At 39.5% G+C, this 15014-nt stretch overlaps 2 pseudogenes; both read right to left on the bottom strand.

The window, feature by feature from the left end:
* LOC139706401 (transcription factor JunD-like) overlaps positions 1-3070 on the bottom strand; it is a 46744-nt pseudogene extending 43674 nt beyond the window's left edge.
* LOC114083707 (transcription factor JunD-like) overlaps positions 1-14710 on the bottom strand; it is a 303997-nt pseudogene extending 289287 nt beyond the window's left edge.
* Between the last annotated feature and the right edge of the window lie 304 nt (positions 14711-15014).

Raw genomic sequence — 15014 nt, 5'->3', positions numbered from 1 at the left:
ACTCTGTACTCCACACCTAGTATAGTGACTAGCACACAGACATTGATCAAGCAAAGTGATTAAAGGACCCAAAGAAATTTTCAGACACAATTAAAAGTTTAAAAAACCCAGAAAAGTATCCCAGGCTGTGCATGGCAAAGCGTGGCTGAACCAAGACCTCAGTACCAACATGCAGAGTAGACTCAACTCTAAGACACCCTTAACACCAAAATGCAACGAGTAACCTCAGCTTAGCAACCATCAAGTGTGCAGGAGACAGTGGCTGGGTCAACCAACACCAGTGACCAGACAGCTGTCAGGTCTATGGTGAGCTGGGCTTCTTTTTCATAGTTTTAACTAATTTGTGCTTGATCATAAATTTTAATTCAATTCCAAAATCCCAAAGACAATTCTTCACAGAACTAGAAAAAGCAACCATGAAATTCATGTGGAAAAATAAAAGATGCAGAATAGCCAAAGCAATACTAAGCAAGAAGAGAGAAGTAAGACATATCATAATAGTATAGCTTAAACTGTACTATAGAGACATCATAACAAAAACAGCATTGTATCGTCATCAAAATAACACAGAGACCAGTGAATGGTACAGAATAGAAGACAGAGAAAACTCACAAAAAACAGTCATCTCAAACTAGAGCAAGGTGCCAAAAACATACATTTAAGAAAAAAAAAAAAAAAAGCCTATTCAACAAATGGTAAATGGTGCAGGGAAAATTGGAGAGCCACATAAAATAAAAAGTAAAGCCCTCTCTCTCTCGCTCTGCACAAAACTCAATTGAATATAGATCAAAACTTAGACACTAGAACAGAGATCCTGAGCCAAATAGAAGAAAAAGTAGGCCTAAATCTTCACTATGTCATCCTAAGATCTGACTTCCTTAAGGAGACTCCAACATTCCAAGAAGTAATTTCAAGAATCAATAAATAGGATAGATTCAAATTAAAAAGCTTCTTCTCAGCAAAGGAAACAATCAATAATGTGAAAAGAGAGCCTAAAGAATAGGAGAAAATCTTCACCACATGCACCTCAGAGCATTATTCTCCAGGATATATGCAGAACTCAAAAAACATGACACCAAAACCACAAATAACCAAATCAATAAATGGGCTAAGGAACTAACAGACACTTCACAGAAGAAGCAACAAATACATGAAAAATGTTCAACATTTAGCCATTAGTAGAAAGCAAATCAAAACTTCTCCAAGATTTCATCCCACCCCAGTCACAAATACGGTTATCAAGAATACAATCATCAAGTAACAATAAATGTTGGCGAGGATGTGGGGAAAAGCTGCATGCACACATTGCTTCTGGGACTGCAAATTGGTGCAACCATTATGGAAAGCAGTATGGAGGTTCCTCAGAAAACGTGGAATGGAACCAACATCTGACACAGCTATCCCTTTCCTCATTTTATACACAAACGACTTAAAATCGACATATTACAATGACACAGCCACCTTATGTTTACAGCAGCTCAACTCATAATAGCTAAACTATGGAACTAACCTAGGTGCCTTTCAACAGATAAATGAATAAAGAAAATGTGGTGTGTATGAGTATAGATAATACATGTGTGTATGTGTGTGTGTGTGTGTGTGTATATATATATATATATATATATATACACACACACACACACACAATGCACACATACACACACATAAACAATTGTACACACATATATAGGATGGAATAAACTCAGCCTTAAAGAAGAATTAAATTATGACATTTTCTGGTAAATGGATGGAGCTTATCATGCTAAGTGATAAGCCAATCCCAGAAAATTTTCCCTGATATGCTTATGATAATCACAGTAAGGGCGGGGGGGGGGGTAGGGAAGAATAGAGTTGCTTTAGACTGCATAGAGAAGTGAAGAGAGGGAAAGGTGTACACTGGGTAGAATGGATAGTAGAATGAATCAGACATTTATTCCAAAGTACATATGCAAATACATGACTAGTGTGATGCTACATCCTGTACAACCAGAAGCATGAGAAATCATACTACACTTATGTATGATATACGTCAGAGTGCATTCTATTGTCCTGTAGAATTAGAACATTTTTTTAAAAAGAAGATTAAAGAAAACATACCAATTTGCAGAAAAAAATTATGACTACAATATCTGTCACCTGGAGACAATCATGGTAACTGAAGCTAAACCAGTTTTCAAAAAACAAAGGACAAATGTTTTCTCTGATATGTGGGAGCTAACCCACAATAGGAGTGGTGATGGGAACAGAAGTGCAGTGGATTATACAATGGGGAATGGAGGGAAAGGAGGGGGCATAAGCAAAGGAAAGACAGTGGAAAGACTCTAATGCAGCTTTCCCATGTATATACGTGGAAACAACACTGTGAATCCCACCACCATGTACATCCTAAGAATGTAATTCTAAATATATAAGGTGTCTTAACTATACAAATATTGATTATATAAAAATGAATTTTATGGGCCAGGATTGTGGCTCAGTGGTAGGGCACTTGCCTAGGCATGTGTGATGCACTGGGTTTAATTCTCAGTACTGAATTAAAAAAAATAAAATAAATGGTCCATTAACAACTTAAATAATTTTTAAAAAACGGATTTTATAATAAAAACAACCAATAAATAAAAATTAATAAAATGAAACATTTCCTAGGTTCCCTTAAACATTTTGATAGCACTGAAATCAACTTCAAATGAATGGAAAGAAAAAGGTCTTTTAACAGTAAGTTAGTCTCTCCCATTATTCTGTGAAATGATGACATAACTATTGGGACAGACTTTTCCCGCTTATGACCTCCAGAACTGTGAGAAATATTTTTCTATTATTTATGAATCTCATAATTTTCACTAGTAGAAATTAAAATTAACAAGTTTCAATATTTAGACGCTAATTACCTAACGTATAACAATACCTCGAAACCAGATTTTGAAGATGAGACTCCATGGCTTTAAGCTGGCAGGTAGGGGTCTGCGTGCGGGGTGGGGCGGCCTCCGCAGCAGAGAAGAGTCCTACCTACCTCCTTATGGCGGGCCATTCCATCCAGCGCTGCAGCAGACCCCAGGAGATCCTCAACCATGTCTTGTTTCTTTCAGCAGTCTTTTGGAAGTCGAAGAATCATCTCTGGGAACCAAACCAGAGTGAAACTTCCGTGGGCTCTCCGGCGCGGGGCTCTCCGGCGCGGGGCTCTCCGGCGCGGGGCTCTCCGGCGCGGGGCTCTCCGGCGCGGGGCTCTCCGGCGCGGGGCTCTCCGGCGCGGGGCTCTCCGGCGCGGGGCTCTCCGGCGCGGGGCTCTCCGGCGCGGGGCTCTCCGGCGCGGGGCTCTCCGGCGCGGGGCTCTCCGGCGCGGGGCTCTCCGGCGCGGGGCTCTCCGGCGCGGGGCTCTCCGAGACTCTCCGGCGCGGGGCTCTCCGAGACTCTCCGGCGCGGGGCTCTCCGAGACTCTCCGGCGCGGGGCTCTCCGAGACTCTCCGGCGCGGGGCTCTCCCAGACTCTCCGGCGCGGGGCTCTCCGAGACTCTCCGGCGGGGGACTCTCCGAGACTCTCCGGCGGGGGACTCTCCGGCGCGGGGCTCTCCGGCGCGGGACTCTCCGGCGCGGGACTCTTGGAGACTCTCCGGCGAAATCCAGGACACCAACCTCGACAACCTCTGCTGCTTCTCCAAGTCTGAACAACCTCCAAGGGGTTTATATAGCCCTTGGTCCAATGCTATTGGTCCAAACTTATGCTAATTAGGACTTGAAAAAAGTACCAATGCTATTGGTCCAAACTTATGCTAATTAGGACTTGAGAAAAGTACCAATGCTATTGGTCCAAACTTATGCTAATTGGGTTGGACACATACTAACGCCATTGGTCAGTCTCTTTTTAATATTCATAGTAGATTCATTCATAGAAGCAGCCCCAAATTCCCACGCTGACAATGAATGAATGGGCTGGGAAGCAGCTCAATGGCAAAACTGCAAAGTGCTTGCCTCCCATTCCCAAAGCCTTGGGTTCCATCCCTGTTCCAAAAAGAAAAAGTAAAAACAAATTACAGATATATAAATGCCAGCAAAAAGGAAATAAACAAATTTTATCAATACATCTTATTCAAAATCTTATTCAAAAACATACCTGCTCTGCGTTCTGCAGATCTCTGTCAAGTGTCGCCTTACCCTTTACCTCTTCAAAACAATTTTTCCCAAAAGTTGAGAGTCATGGACCATGTCTTAGTCATCTCTCTTCTGCACCTATGCCAGAGGTGATATGGATGTGTGGGGTGGAATCGGGCTGAGGATCAAGGTCTCATTTGAAGCCAGCTTTTGAAGCATTGCTGGTGATATCACAAAATAGCTACTTGTTAAAATCCAGATGCATGCATGAACAAATGATATAGAACCAAAAAATAGCATGATTAAAGGTCAAGAAGAAGCAAATAGGGCTGGAGTTGTGACTCAGTGATAGAGCTCTTGTCTCGCACATGTGAGGCAGTGGCTTTGATCCTCAGTACTACCTATGAACAAATGAATAAAATAAAGGTCCAGAGACACCTGCCCCAGCTCAGGCCCTTCCCAGATGCACTGGAGCTGGGGCCCAGAGTAGCCCGGTTTCTTCCCACCACCAGCAGGATGCTCAGGCCCAGACCAGGACCACTTCACTCACCTGCAGACGCCTGCCAGAGCTCATATACGGTCCAGATCTGCCCCCACCAACCTGCGCAGGAGGCCAAACACAGGGTAAGACTGCATCATTCCCTCAACTGGGAGACCTGCACCGAGCTCAGGTCCAGCCCAGAACCACTGGCTGACCCTCCCCAGAGCTGGGATTCTGGCCAGGACTGCCTCTGTCCACCGGCAGACCAAGTCAGGAGCTCAGATCCAGTCCAGAGCCACTGCAAGGACCTGTGCAGGAGATGGGGCCCAGGGTAGGCCGAGTCCATCCACTCATCGTGAGACTGGCGCCAGAGCTCAGGTTCTGCCCAGGCCTGCCTCCTCCATCCAGTAGCTCCCTCCAGACCTCAGGTTTGGACCAGGACAGACTGCCACCAACAGACACTCAATGGTGGCCAATCCTGGCCCATTTCAGCCTCGAGGACCTGAGTGGTAGCTGAAGCCCAGAGTAGGTCCCAGGCCTTCCCACCACCAGCAGACCCCTGCTGTAACTCAGGTTACAAAAATTTACAAAATTTCAAACCTCACAATATCAAGAGCTGGCAAAGATGTGGAACAAGAAGAACTCTCGTACACTGCTGTTGGGATCACAAAATTGGAGAGCCACTGTGGAAGACAGTTTGGTAGCTTCTTAAAATTACAATATGCACTTAATATTGTTCATTAATTGTATTTCTCAGTGTTATTTCAATGGAATTAAAAACTAAGTCTACACAAAACCCACATACAAATGTCCACAGCTTCTTCATTCATGATTGCCCAAAACAGGAAGCAGCTAAGAGACTTTAGTAGCTATTTACCTGTTATTAATGTAAACACTGTGATACATCCATACACTGGAGGGTCATTCAAAACTTAAAAAAAATGAAATTTACTATCAAACATAAAAATAATGTAGGCATCATTTATATTTGCCAGAAAGAATATATTGTCTGAAATGCCATATTTGTGACATTATGTAAAAGTCAAAACATTAAAAATGTTAAACATTGTCAAGAAATCAGGGAGAGTAGAAGATGCTAAAGAGGTGAAGAACAGGGACTTCTGGTGTGGTGAATATACTCTGTAAGACACCATCATGAAGAAAATTGACATTATTCTTTGTCAATGCTTTAAAAACTGTAAAATTAGTGTTTTAATAACTAATTAAACTATTCATTGCCATTAATAATTACTTAATACCAAAACTATTGGCAAAATATTTTGATTTTTTGCTTATATCAAATATTTCTCAGTCATATACAAAGAAAAAAGTAGTGAAAACTCTAAATAAGAGAAGGCGTATCGTATCAAGGTACTATGTGCTTCATTTTCCTGTAAATCTAAAACTTTTCTTAAAATAAAGTCTGTTCATTAAAACAATCAGAGAAGGTTTGCTGATTTTCCTTGCCTCAAACACGCACAGCCCTAGGACTGGTCCTCAACAATAAAACTTGTACTAAGAATAAATAATTTCCAACAACCTTATTTTTCTTTCTTTTTTTTCTATTTTTACAATTTTCATTATCTTTTTAGAGAACAGTGAACATAAGTCCTTAGTGAATAAACTAGTACCTTACATTCAAAAGATGCTTTTACATCAATAAAAAATGGTTATTTATCACTCTGCTACATAGGTGGTAATTCTTTGAATACTAAGGAAAAGATGTTCTAAACTTATTTTACTACACTCATATTCATGTGAAAATTATCTGAGAATTTTTAAGTCTACCTCACTTCCAATATGCTACCTATAAAATGAGAGTACTATCTTTTTCTTACTCAACAAATCTCTGATTGAAATAAATAAAGATAGTCCAAGTAAAGAGGTGTGCTGATACACATTAAAGGCCAGATAAATTGTGGGTGATATTACTGAGAAACACAGTCCAATTGATCTGATAAATAGTAGGCATTTGGTAATACTGAGAGCTCCATATTCTTTCTTCATTTTTTAATAAATTAACCCTTTTCAGGTAGATCTTGCATTTCTGAGCTTTGGTAGTTACTAACACTAACCTACCCCAAACAAATAACAGGGACTTTGAGTCATTTCTGTCCAGATCAAGTTCCATTACGCTCACAACAATATTTAGTAGAGTTGGACATAATCAGGGCCAGTCAGGACCTTCGCTTACATTCTCAGCTAAGGTTAACAGAAAAGAGGTTCTCATTTTGGTTCCTAGAATGGGAAAAAGAAAATCCTGCATGATTGGCAACCACAGTTCTTTTTTTTCACAGTTCTTAAACTACCTGCCCATGGCTAAGCTGGACTGTACAGTGGCTGAAGAAATTATCTTCAAGCACAGATTAGTTCATAATCACAATGTATATCTGCTATATATTCAACATGATGAGTGGGAGAGAATGAGAAGATGGACTATAATGGAAAGGGAGTAATTGGAAGGAAAACTGGCTCCCTCAGGAAGAAGTTGTTTAACCTGTCTTCATTCCCAAATGAAAAAAAAAATTAAAAGTCAAATGTCTTTTTTCCTTTCTCTCTTCTCTATTTTCTTCCTTCCTCATTTTATTGGTTATTTCCTTCTTATCTCTCACTTTCCACTCATTCGTCGATTTCTTTCTAAGAGAAGATGTCTCAGTTCACTCTTCATATTTACTTCTCACAAACTAGTCTTTTGGAAAATAAAGCTCTATGGGAGGCATATCCATTTATATTAGGTGTCATTACTCTGAATTGGTTTTAGTTGAAAAACCTGAAAAATATATTTTAAAAGTATACACACTCACATAAAACATTAGTTTTTTTGTTTGTTTGTTTGATTAATTTATTTTCTTATACAACAAGCCATACATGTCCAGGGTCTAATGAGAGGTCTTACATTGTTTTGCGAGGAACACAACCAAAACCAAACAACCAAAAAAAAAAAAAAAAAAAAAAAAGACAACACCAATAAATACCAAATTATTTTCTATTACGTTACTGACTTTTCTGTAATAAGAGCAGTTTATAATAATTTAGAGAAAGGTATTTTATCTTTTTCTGAGAAGTATTCAAACTTTCAAAGGAATTTTCACTGATTTTTCACCCAAATATCAAAGGATGATTTTGTTCATTGAAAACTTTCAAGAAAAAAAATGCTCTTCAAAGACAATTTAAATTCTTTCAAAGAATGACAACAGACTTTGGGTGTTTGGGTAAAGTAAACATTTTCTACAGAAATTTTTGTAATTTTAAAAGAAAAAGGTAACCGGATCATCAGAGTACAGCTTTGCCCCAAATATCTGAATCCACACATTGATGTCAGGATGGTCAAATCTTGGAAAAAAATGAATTTTTTTTTTGAAGAAGACTATAAGCCCTTGGTATATATTTCTTTGTACCCATGAATCTTTCAGGAACTGTGAGACTATTCTGTAAGCAGAACCAGAGTTAATGAATATTGCAACATTATTCAAAGTGTAGCCATTTATCTGAGAAAACTTTTTGTTATTACTGAGTTTATTCATGGAAAATAGTCATTTTTTCTTCTCGGTTATAGATGTGTTAAAGACAGTTGAACAAGTTGAACTTGATAGTTCCTTCAACCACAGCCTGGTTTATTGGTTTCCCTTGAAATGAAGCATTTTATTGAATTTGTTACAAATATGTGTGTAAACTATTACCTTCTAGTCTGTACTCAGAAACAAGAAAACTGATGATCTATTTGCTTAACTTTGTTGCTTTCTACAAAACATCTCTAGGCTTCACATTTGGGTTTTCAGCAAAATTCAACATGATGTTCATGATAGAGCTCCTCTTATTTCCCTATTTCTTAACACTGCAATAGTATCTTATATCCTCCTACTCTACAAACACCTAAATGTCTTAGTGTAGTAATTATCTCAATACACACACATGAAAAATATTGATTCAACTTTTCATGGAACTTAGATTTTAATTCAGAAATGTTTTATAATCTTCATCCTGCTCTCATGCGGTCTTTGTCACTTCCCTTGACTGATATCCTTGTGTTTTGTTTATTTCAAAGTTTTTATATTTATTTCAGGAGAATTATGTGAAGTATGAATAACATTAAATTCAATTAGAAATAAATTTTATAATATTGGAGAATTAGAGTGTTAAAATATTTTATCTCATTATTTCATATTTCCATGTAGAGACTCTGATAGAAATTATAGCTAAAAGTGTTGTATGGATCAAAAATTTAAGATGTGGGCTAAAAAGATTGAGTAAAGTACCCAAGTTGATGTGATGACTGTGTTATTTAATGCAGTTTACCCAAGTGATAACAAAACATTGGATACACACACACACACACACATACACATTTTCACATACATGTTTAAAGAAAGGAGTCTTGGAGATGTCAGTCTTCTGGGGAAAACAAAAAATGTTCAAAAAATATTGTTATTTGAGGACTAACATTTGCTAAAGCAGGCTAATGTTAGAGTAGGCATTTCTCCTCTAAAGTATAAAGTCTTGAGTATATTACATTAATTCTCACAAGCCAGGGATTATCACAAGCCTAACAACTAAGAAAAACCCAGGATCAGAGGAATTCTCAGCCCAGTTCTACAAGAAGTTGAAAAAAGAATGAACACCAATTCTTCTAAAATTATTTTATGAAATAGAAAATAGAAAAGACCTTCTAACCTCATTCTATGAAACTGATATCAACCTGATGCAAAAACCAGACAAAGACACATCAAGGAAAGAACATTTCAGACCAGTATTCCTGATGAACAGAGATGTCACAATTCTCAATAAAATTATGGCAAACAGCATACAAAATCATATTAAAAAGATAGTACAACATGATCAGTGGGCTTTGTCCCAGAGATGCAGGGTTGGTTCAATACATGGAAATCAATAAACATATTTTTAATTAAATAGATGTAAAGACAAGAATCAAAAAATTATCTCAATAAATGCAGAAAAAAAAAAACATTTGACTAAATACATAGTCAAAACACTAGAAAACTATGTATAATAGAAATATATCTTAATACTATAAAAGCTATCTATGGTAAACACATGGACAATATTCTCCTCCTCCTCCTCCTCCTCCTCCTCCTCCTCCTCCTCCTCCTCCTCCTCCTTCTTCTTTTTGGAGTAAGGAGACTTTACTGAAAACCGAAAACAGGGAACAAAGGTTTACAAACAGGAATGTGGACTCCTAGCAAAACAAAAACAAAGAACAAAAAGGGCAGGGAGGAGGGGTGTTGGAAGGACAAAAGTGGGTAGTGAGAACAGGGAAAAGGCTTAATATTTTTTTTTCTTTTTCCCATTTCTTAAAAAAAAAAAAATCAAGGAAACACACAGGGACACACAACCATTTGTTCACGAATAGAAACATAAATGGGGCAGAATCTAACACTCTGTTCTTCTCTTTTCCAAAAGCAAAACAGAAAAAGAAAAGGCAGGCTGGAGGCTGTGCCCCATAGAGACCCCTTCTGCAGTGGTGTGTAGGAAGGGGCAACCTGCGGCTTTGTGCAACACCTGGCAGCAGCGCAGGGAAAAGAGGCAGGGGGCATGGAGGTCATGGACTCCACCCCCCTAAAGGAGCAGGGGGTCCAGCTTGTCAAGCCCAGGGCACCCATGGGGATCCCTGGGGACCGGGCCCTCTCCGAGTCCTGGGCACCCTCGGGGAGGTGGTCGCCAGGGTTGCACCCTCCCAAGTCCAGGGCGCTCACGCCATCTCCCTCCCCTTGTGAGCCCGCCCCTCAAGGAGGGGGGCCGCGCATGCACCCAGTGCTTGGGCTCTGTACAAAGGCACCTGGTGCTGGGGCAGCAGCTGGCAGTCACTGTTGATATGGCTGAAGACGTTCTGCTTGAGCTGCGCCACCTGCTCAGTCAGCAGGCTCCCGGTGGACTCCAGGTCGTGTTCTGGCTCTTGACCTCTTCACTTTCTCCTCCAGGGAGAGATGCTCCAGTTTGCCCTTGGGGCACTTGGAGGCTGCAATGCGGTTGAGCAGCCCATTGCGCTCAGCCTGGATGTGTTACTATGTGTCCATGTCGATGAGCGATATCCGCAGGCTCTCGCTGAAGCTTGGCAAGTCGGGCACCTTCTGTGGCTCATCCTTGAGCACAGCTAGGCATGGCAGCCCCAGTGCGCGGGCGGGGGCAGTGACGGGGAGAAGGGAATGGGATTGGAGGTGAAGGGGACATTTGCAGCACCCCTGGCCCCACCCCTGTAGCTGCTCAGGTTCCTGAAGACCGATGTCAGCTCGGGAGTGAGGGTGTGGCGCCTGATGCCTGACAGAGGGTCCTCTTGCAGAGGCTGCAGCAGCAGCAGCAGCAGTGGGGCTGCACACTCGCCAAGCTGGTGCTGCTTTTCCAAATCCTCCAGGGCCTTGACAAAGTCCTCGGTGAACTCCTGCTTCTCGTTGGCCAACACCTTGGGGTAGAGGAACTGTGTGCTCCTCGGTGTAGTGGTAACCAGCCCATTGGTCTGGATGATGAGGCACTGGAGCTCAGGAGAGGGGAGCTTCAGCAGCCTCAGGTAGGGCTGGAGAGCAGGCTGTCAGGGGGCACCTGTTGTGTGTGCAGTTTGCAGATGGGGGGCCAGAGTTGGCTCTGCTGGCACCTGTTCCGTCAGGCTCAGCTTCAGGGCATCATTCTTCACCACGCTGCCTGCCGCCCATGTTGGCGCCTCAGGGACAAATGGGCCTGGGACACAAAGTTGCTGCCACTGCCACTAATGCTATTGCCCAGGCTTCTCAGTGCCTCATCACCATAGAAAAGTGTTTCCACCCTCTGCTGCACCGAAGGCTGGCTCCGCTGGGGGAGGCTGGCCAGGGCCTTTGTCCTGGGGTCTCCCACCCCCTCCCCTGCCCAGTCAGTCCTGGGCCCACCCTGCCAGTGGGCTCTGTGCCTGGCCCTTCTGTGGGGGCTCCTCACAAACATTATTATTAAGGGAGAAAAAATTAAAGCATTACCTCTAAAATTGAAAAAAAAAAGCAAAAAGATGCCTTTTTTGCCATTTTATTCAACATCATCCTTGAAGCTCTATCCAAAACAATTAGAAGAAAGAATTAAAGATAATGAATAGAAAAATAGGAAATCAAACTATCACTATTTGCTAATGACATGCTTCTATATTTAGAAAATCCAAAAAATTTCACCTGAAAACTTTCTTGACTAATAAATTTAGTAAAATAGTATAACATGAAATAAACACTCAGAAACCAAATGAATTTTTATAATGAAGTGTTCAAGTCTGTAAACAAGTCTGGATGGCACCTGGCATTTTGCCAGAGAAATTCTAGAGTCTGTAAACAAGTCTGGATGGCGCCTGGCAAAATGCCACAGGAAGTGGTTTGTGAAGTAACAAAAGCAAGCCATTAAGTGTGGAGATTCCTTATTGGTTGACTGCTGTATCTAGTTTATGCTAATAAGATAAGCTGTGTGGAATGTATAAATACCGCTCCTGTCCTACAGTAAACAGCTCCCAGTCACCACCCCCCCACCCCCCGCTAGTTTGCTGCAGCCGGACTGCAGCAATGAAGCAATGAATCCAATGTAAAAACAAATTAGGAAAACCACCCCATTAACAATGGCCTCAAAAAGAAAAAGAAAGAATAAAATAAAATACTTGGGAATCAAACTAAAAAAAAGGTAAAATACCTCTACAATGAATACCACAGAACACTAAAGATAGAAATTGAAGATCTGAGAAAATGTAAAGATGTTACATACTCTTGTATAGGCAGAATGATCATAGTCAAAATGGTGATACTAACAAAATAGTTATAGAGATTCAATGCAATTCCTTTTAATCTCCCAATGACATTCTTCATAAAACTATAAAAAGCAATCATGAAATTCATTTGAAAAAATAGGAGAGCCACAATAGCCAAAGCAATTCTCAACAAAATGAGTGAATCAGTAGGCATCACGATACTAGACCTTAAACTATACTACAGAGACATAGTAAAAAAAGAAGAAAAAAAGTGCCAAAAGTCATATAGACCAATCCATACTAGACAAAGGTGAAAAAAACATAAATTGGAGAAAAGAAAGCCTCTTCAACAGTTGGTGCTGGGAAAACTGGAAATCCATATGTAGAAAGATGAAATTAAACTTCTATATCTCACTGTGCTCAAAAATCAACTCAAAGTAGATAAAAGATTTAGACATGAGAATGGAGACCCTAACAAAAAAAATTGTCCACATCCTTATCCTGTTAGCTTAGGACCTGACTTCTTGAACAAGACTCCTAAAACACAAACAGTAAAATTAGGAATCAAAAAATGGGATGGATTCAAACTAAGAAGCTTATTCTCTGCAAAGGAATCAATCTATAACATGAAGAGAGAGCCTACAGAATGGGAGAATAAATCCTTAGCACAAACACATCAAATAGAGCAGAAATCTCCAAGATATATAAAGAACTCAACAAACTTATTGCCAAAAAAAAGAGACATAACCCATCAACAAATGGATGAAGGAACTGAAAAGACACCTCACAAAAGAAGAAATACAATTGATCAACAAACACATAAAAAAGACCATCATCTTTAGCAATTAGAAAAATGCAAATCAAAGCTATTTCAATATTTTATTTCACTGCAGTCACAATGGCAATTATCAAGAATACAAGCAATAATATTGTTCATGAGAATGTGGGAGGCAAAGGTACACTCATACATTGCTTGTGCCATATCAATGTACAATAGGTCAATTCACAATAGCTAAGCTACGGAACCAACCTAGGTATCCTTCAACATATGAATGAATAAATAAAATGTTATATATAATATAAATAATATAACATTTATATATAATATAAATATAATATATATAAATTATATATATATATATATATATATATATATATATATATATATACACACACACACACACACACACACACACAAACATACAGCCACACACAGATATCTGTGTGTGGCTGTATGTTTGTGTGTGTGTGTGTGTGTGTATGGAATATTACTCAACCCTAGAGATAATAAAATTATGCCACTTGCTGGCATATGTAACTTGAGAATACCATGCTAAGCTAAATAAACCAATAGCAAAATTTCAAAGGCTTAATATTTTATCTGATGTGCAGATGCTAATTCACAATGGAAGGCACTAGGGAAGAATAAATACACTTTGATTTATAGAGAGGTTAGTAAGGGAGGGAAAGAGGTATGCGGTTTTGAAGGATCATGAAATGGATCAGATATTATTACCCTGCATGCTTATACAATTACATGACTGGTGTAATTCTGCATCATGTACAAAAGAAAAAATGTGAAGTTATACTCCATTTATGTATGCTGTGTCAATGCATTATACTGTTATGTATAGCTAATTTTAACAAATTCCAAAAAGATAGAATCAAATAAATTACAAAATACAAGAATTAAAACACTGTTTTACTGAAATAGAAAGCAACATATAGACCAATGCACAGAAAAGAGAACAAGGATAAGCCCAGACATTCACTGCACAATCATCTTTGAGAATGGGGCCAATAATACAGAATGGATAAAGGATAGTTAGTCTCTTTAACAGAAGGTGCTGAGGACACTCAATATCTGCACAGGGAAGAAAGAAAACAAAAATTTATCTTACATCATATCAAACATCAACTCAAAGAGGAGAAAATGTAACACTGAGAGGTGAACCTGTATAATTCCTGGAAGAGAGTACTGGGGTCCCATTTACCAATCTCTTCCCATCCTACTAAGGTGACAAATATGATCACTACACAGTGTTATATGTATTAAAATATCATGCTATACAACACAAGCAGATGAAGTTGCTATTTTTTAATCTAAAATAAAAAAAAAGAAAGAAGAGCATAAGTTTGTGAGCAAAACATACAAAGAAAACACAGAAGAAACACTTTACAAGATTGCTCTAGGTAATGGTCCTTTGGCTATGACAATAAAACGACAGGGAAGAGAAGTATAATTCCATTAAACCAAAAGCTTCTGCACAGCACAGTAAAGCATGAACAGCAAAGAGATTCAACTGTTGGAATGAGAGAAATGACTGACACATCACCTGAGAAGAGTATAAAATCTGAAACACAAAATATCCCTATGAAAAACCATTAAGTGAGCTGGGTACAGTGGGACATACCTTGAATATCAGTGATTTGAGAAGCTGACATGGGAGGAACACAAGTTAAAAACCAGCCTCATCACGTTAGCCAGTCCCTAAGCAACTGAGTGAGACCCTGACTCTAAATTAAAATAAATAAATAAATAAATAAAACTCTGGGGAAGTGACTCAGTAATTAAGTGCTGTGGGTTCAATCTCTAGTTGCAATATATAAATATAAACAGAGAGTAGCATGCTGTTTGCAAAGAAATGTGGTTAGGGTAAAATGTGGTGCTGCTCTTCGATGGATATAAAATTTTAATTGCATAAGATAAACAACTTCTAGATATTTGCAGCATAATTCTGTAGTTACA

The sequence above is a fragment of the Marmota flaviventris genome, chromosome 1 (genome assembly GCF_047511675.1).
Source record: "Marmota flaviventris isolate mMarFla1 chromosome 1, mMarFla1.hap1, whole genome shotgun sequence".
NCBI lineage: Eukaryota > Metazoa > Chordata > Mammalia > Rodentia > Sciuridae > Marmota > Marmota flaviventris.
The sequence above is the reverse complement of the archived record's forward strand: the minus strand, read 5'-3'. Positions and strand labels throughout refer to the sequence as shown.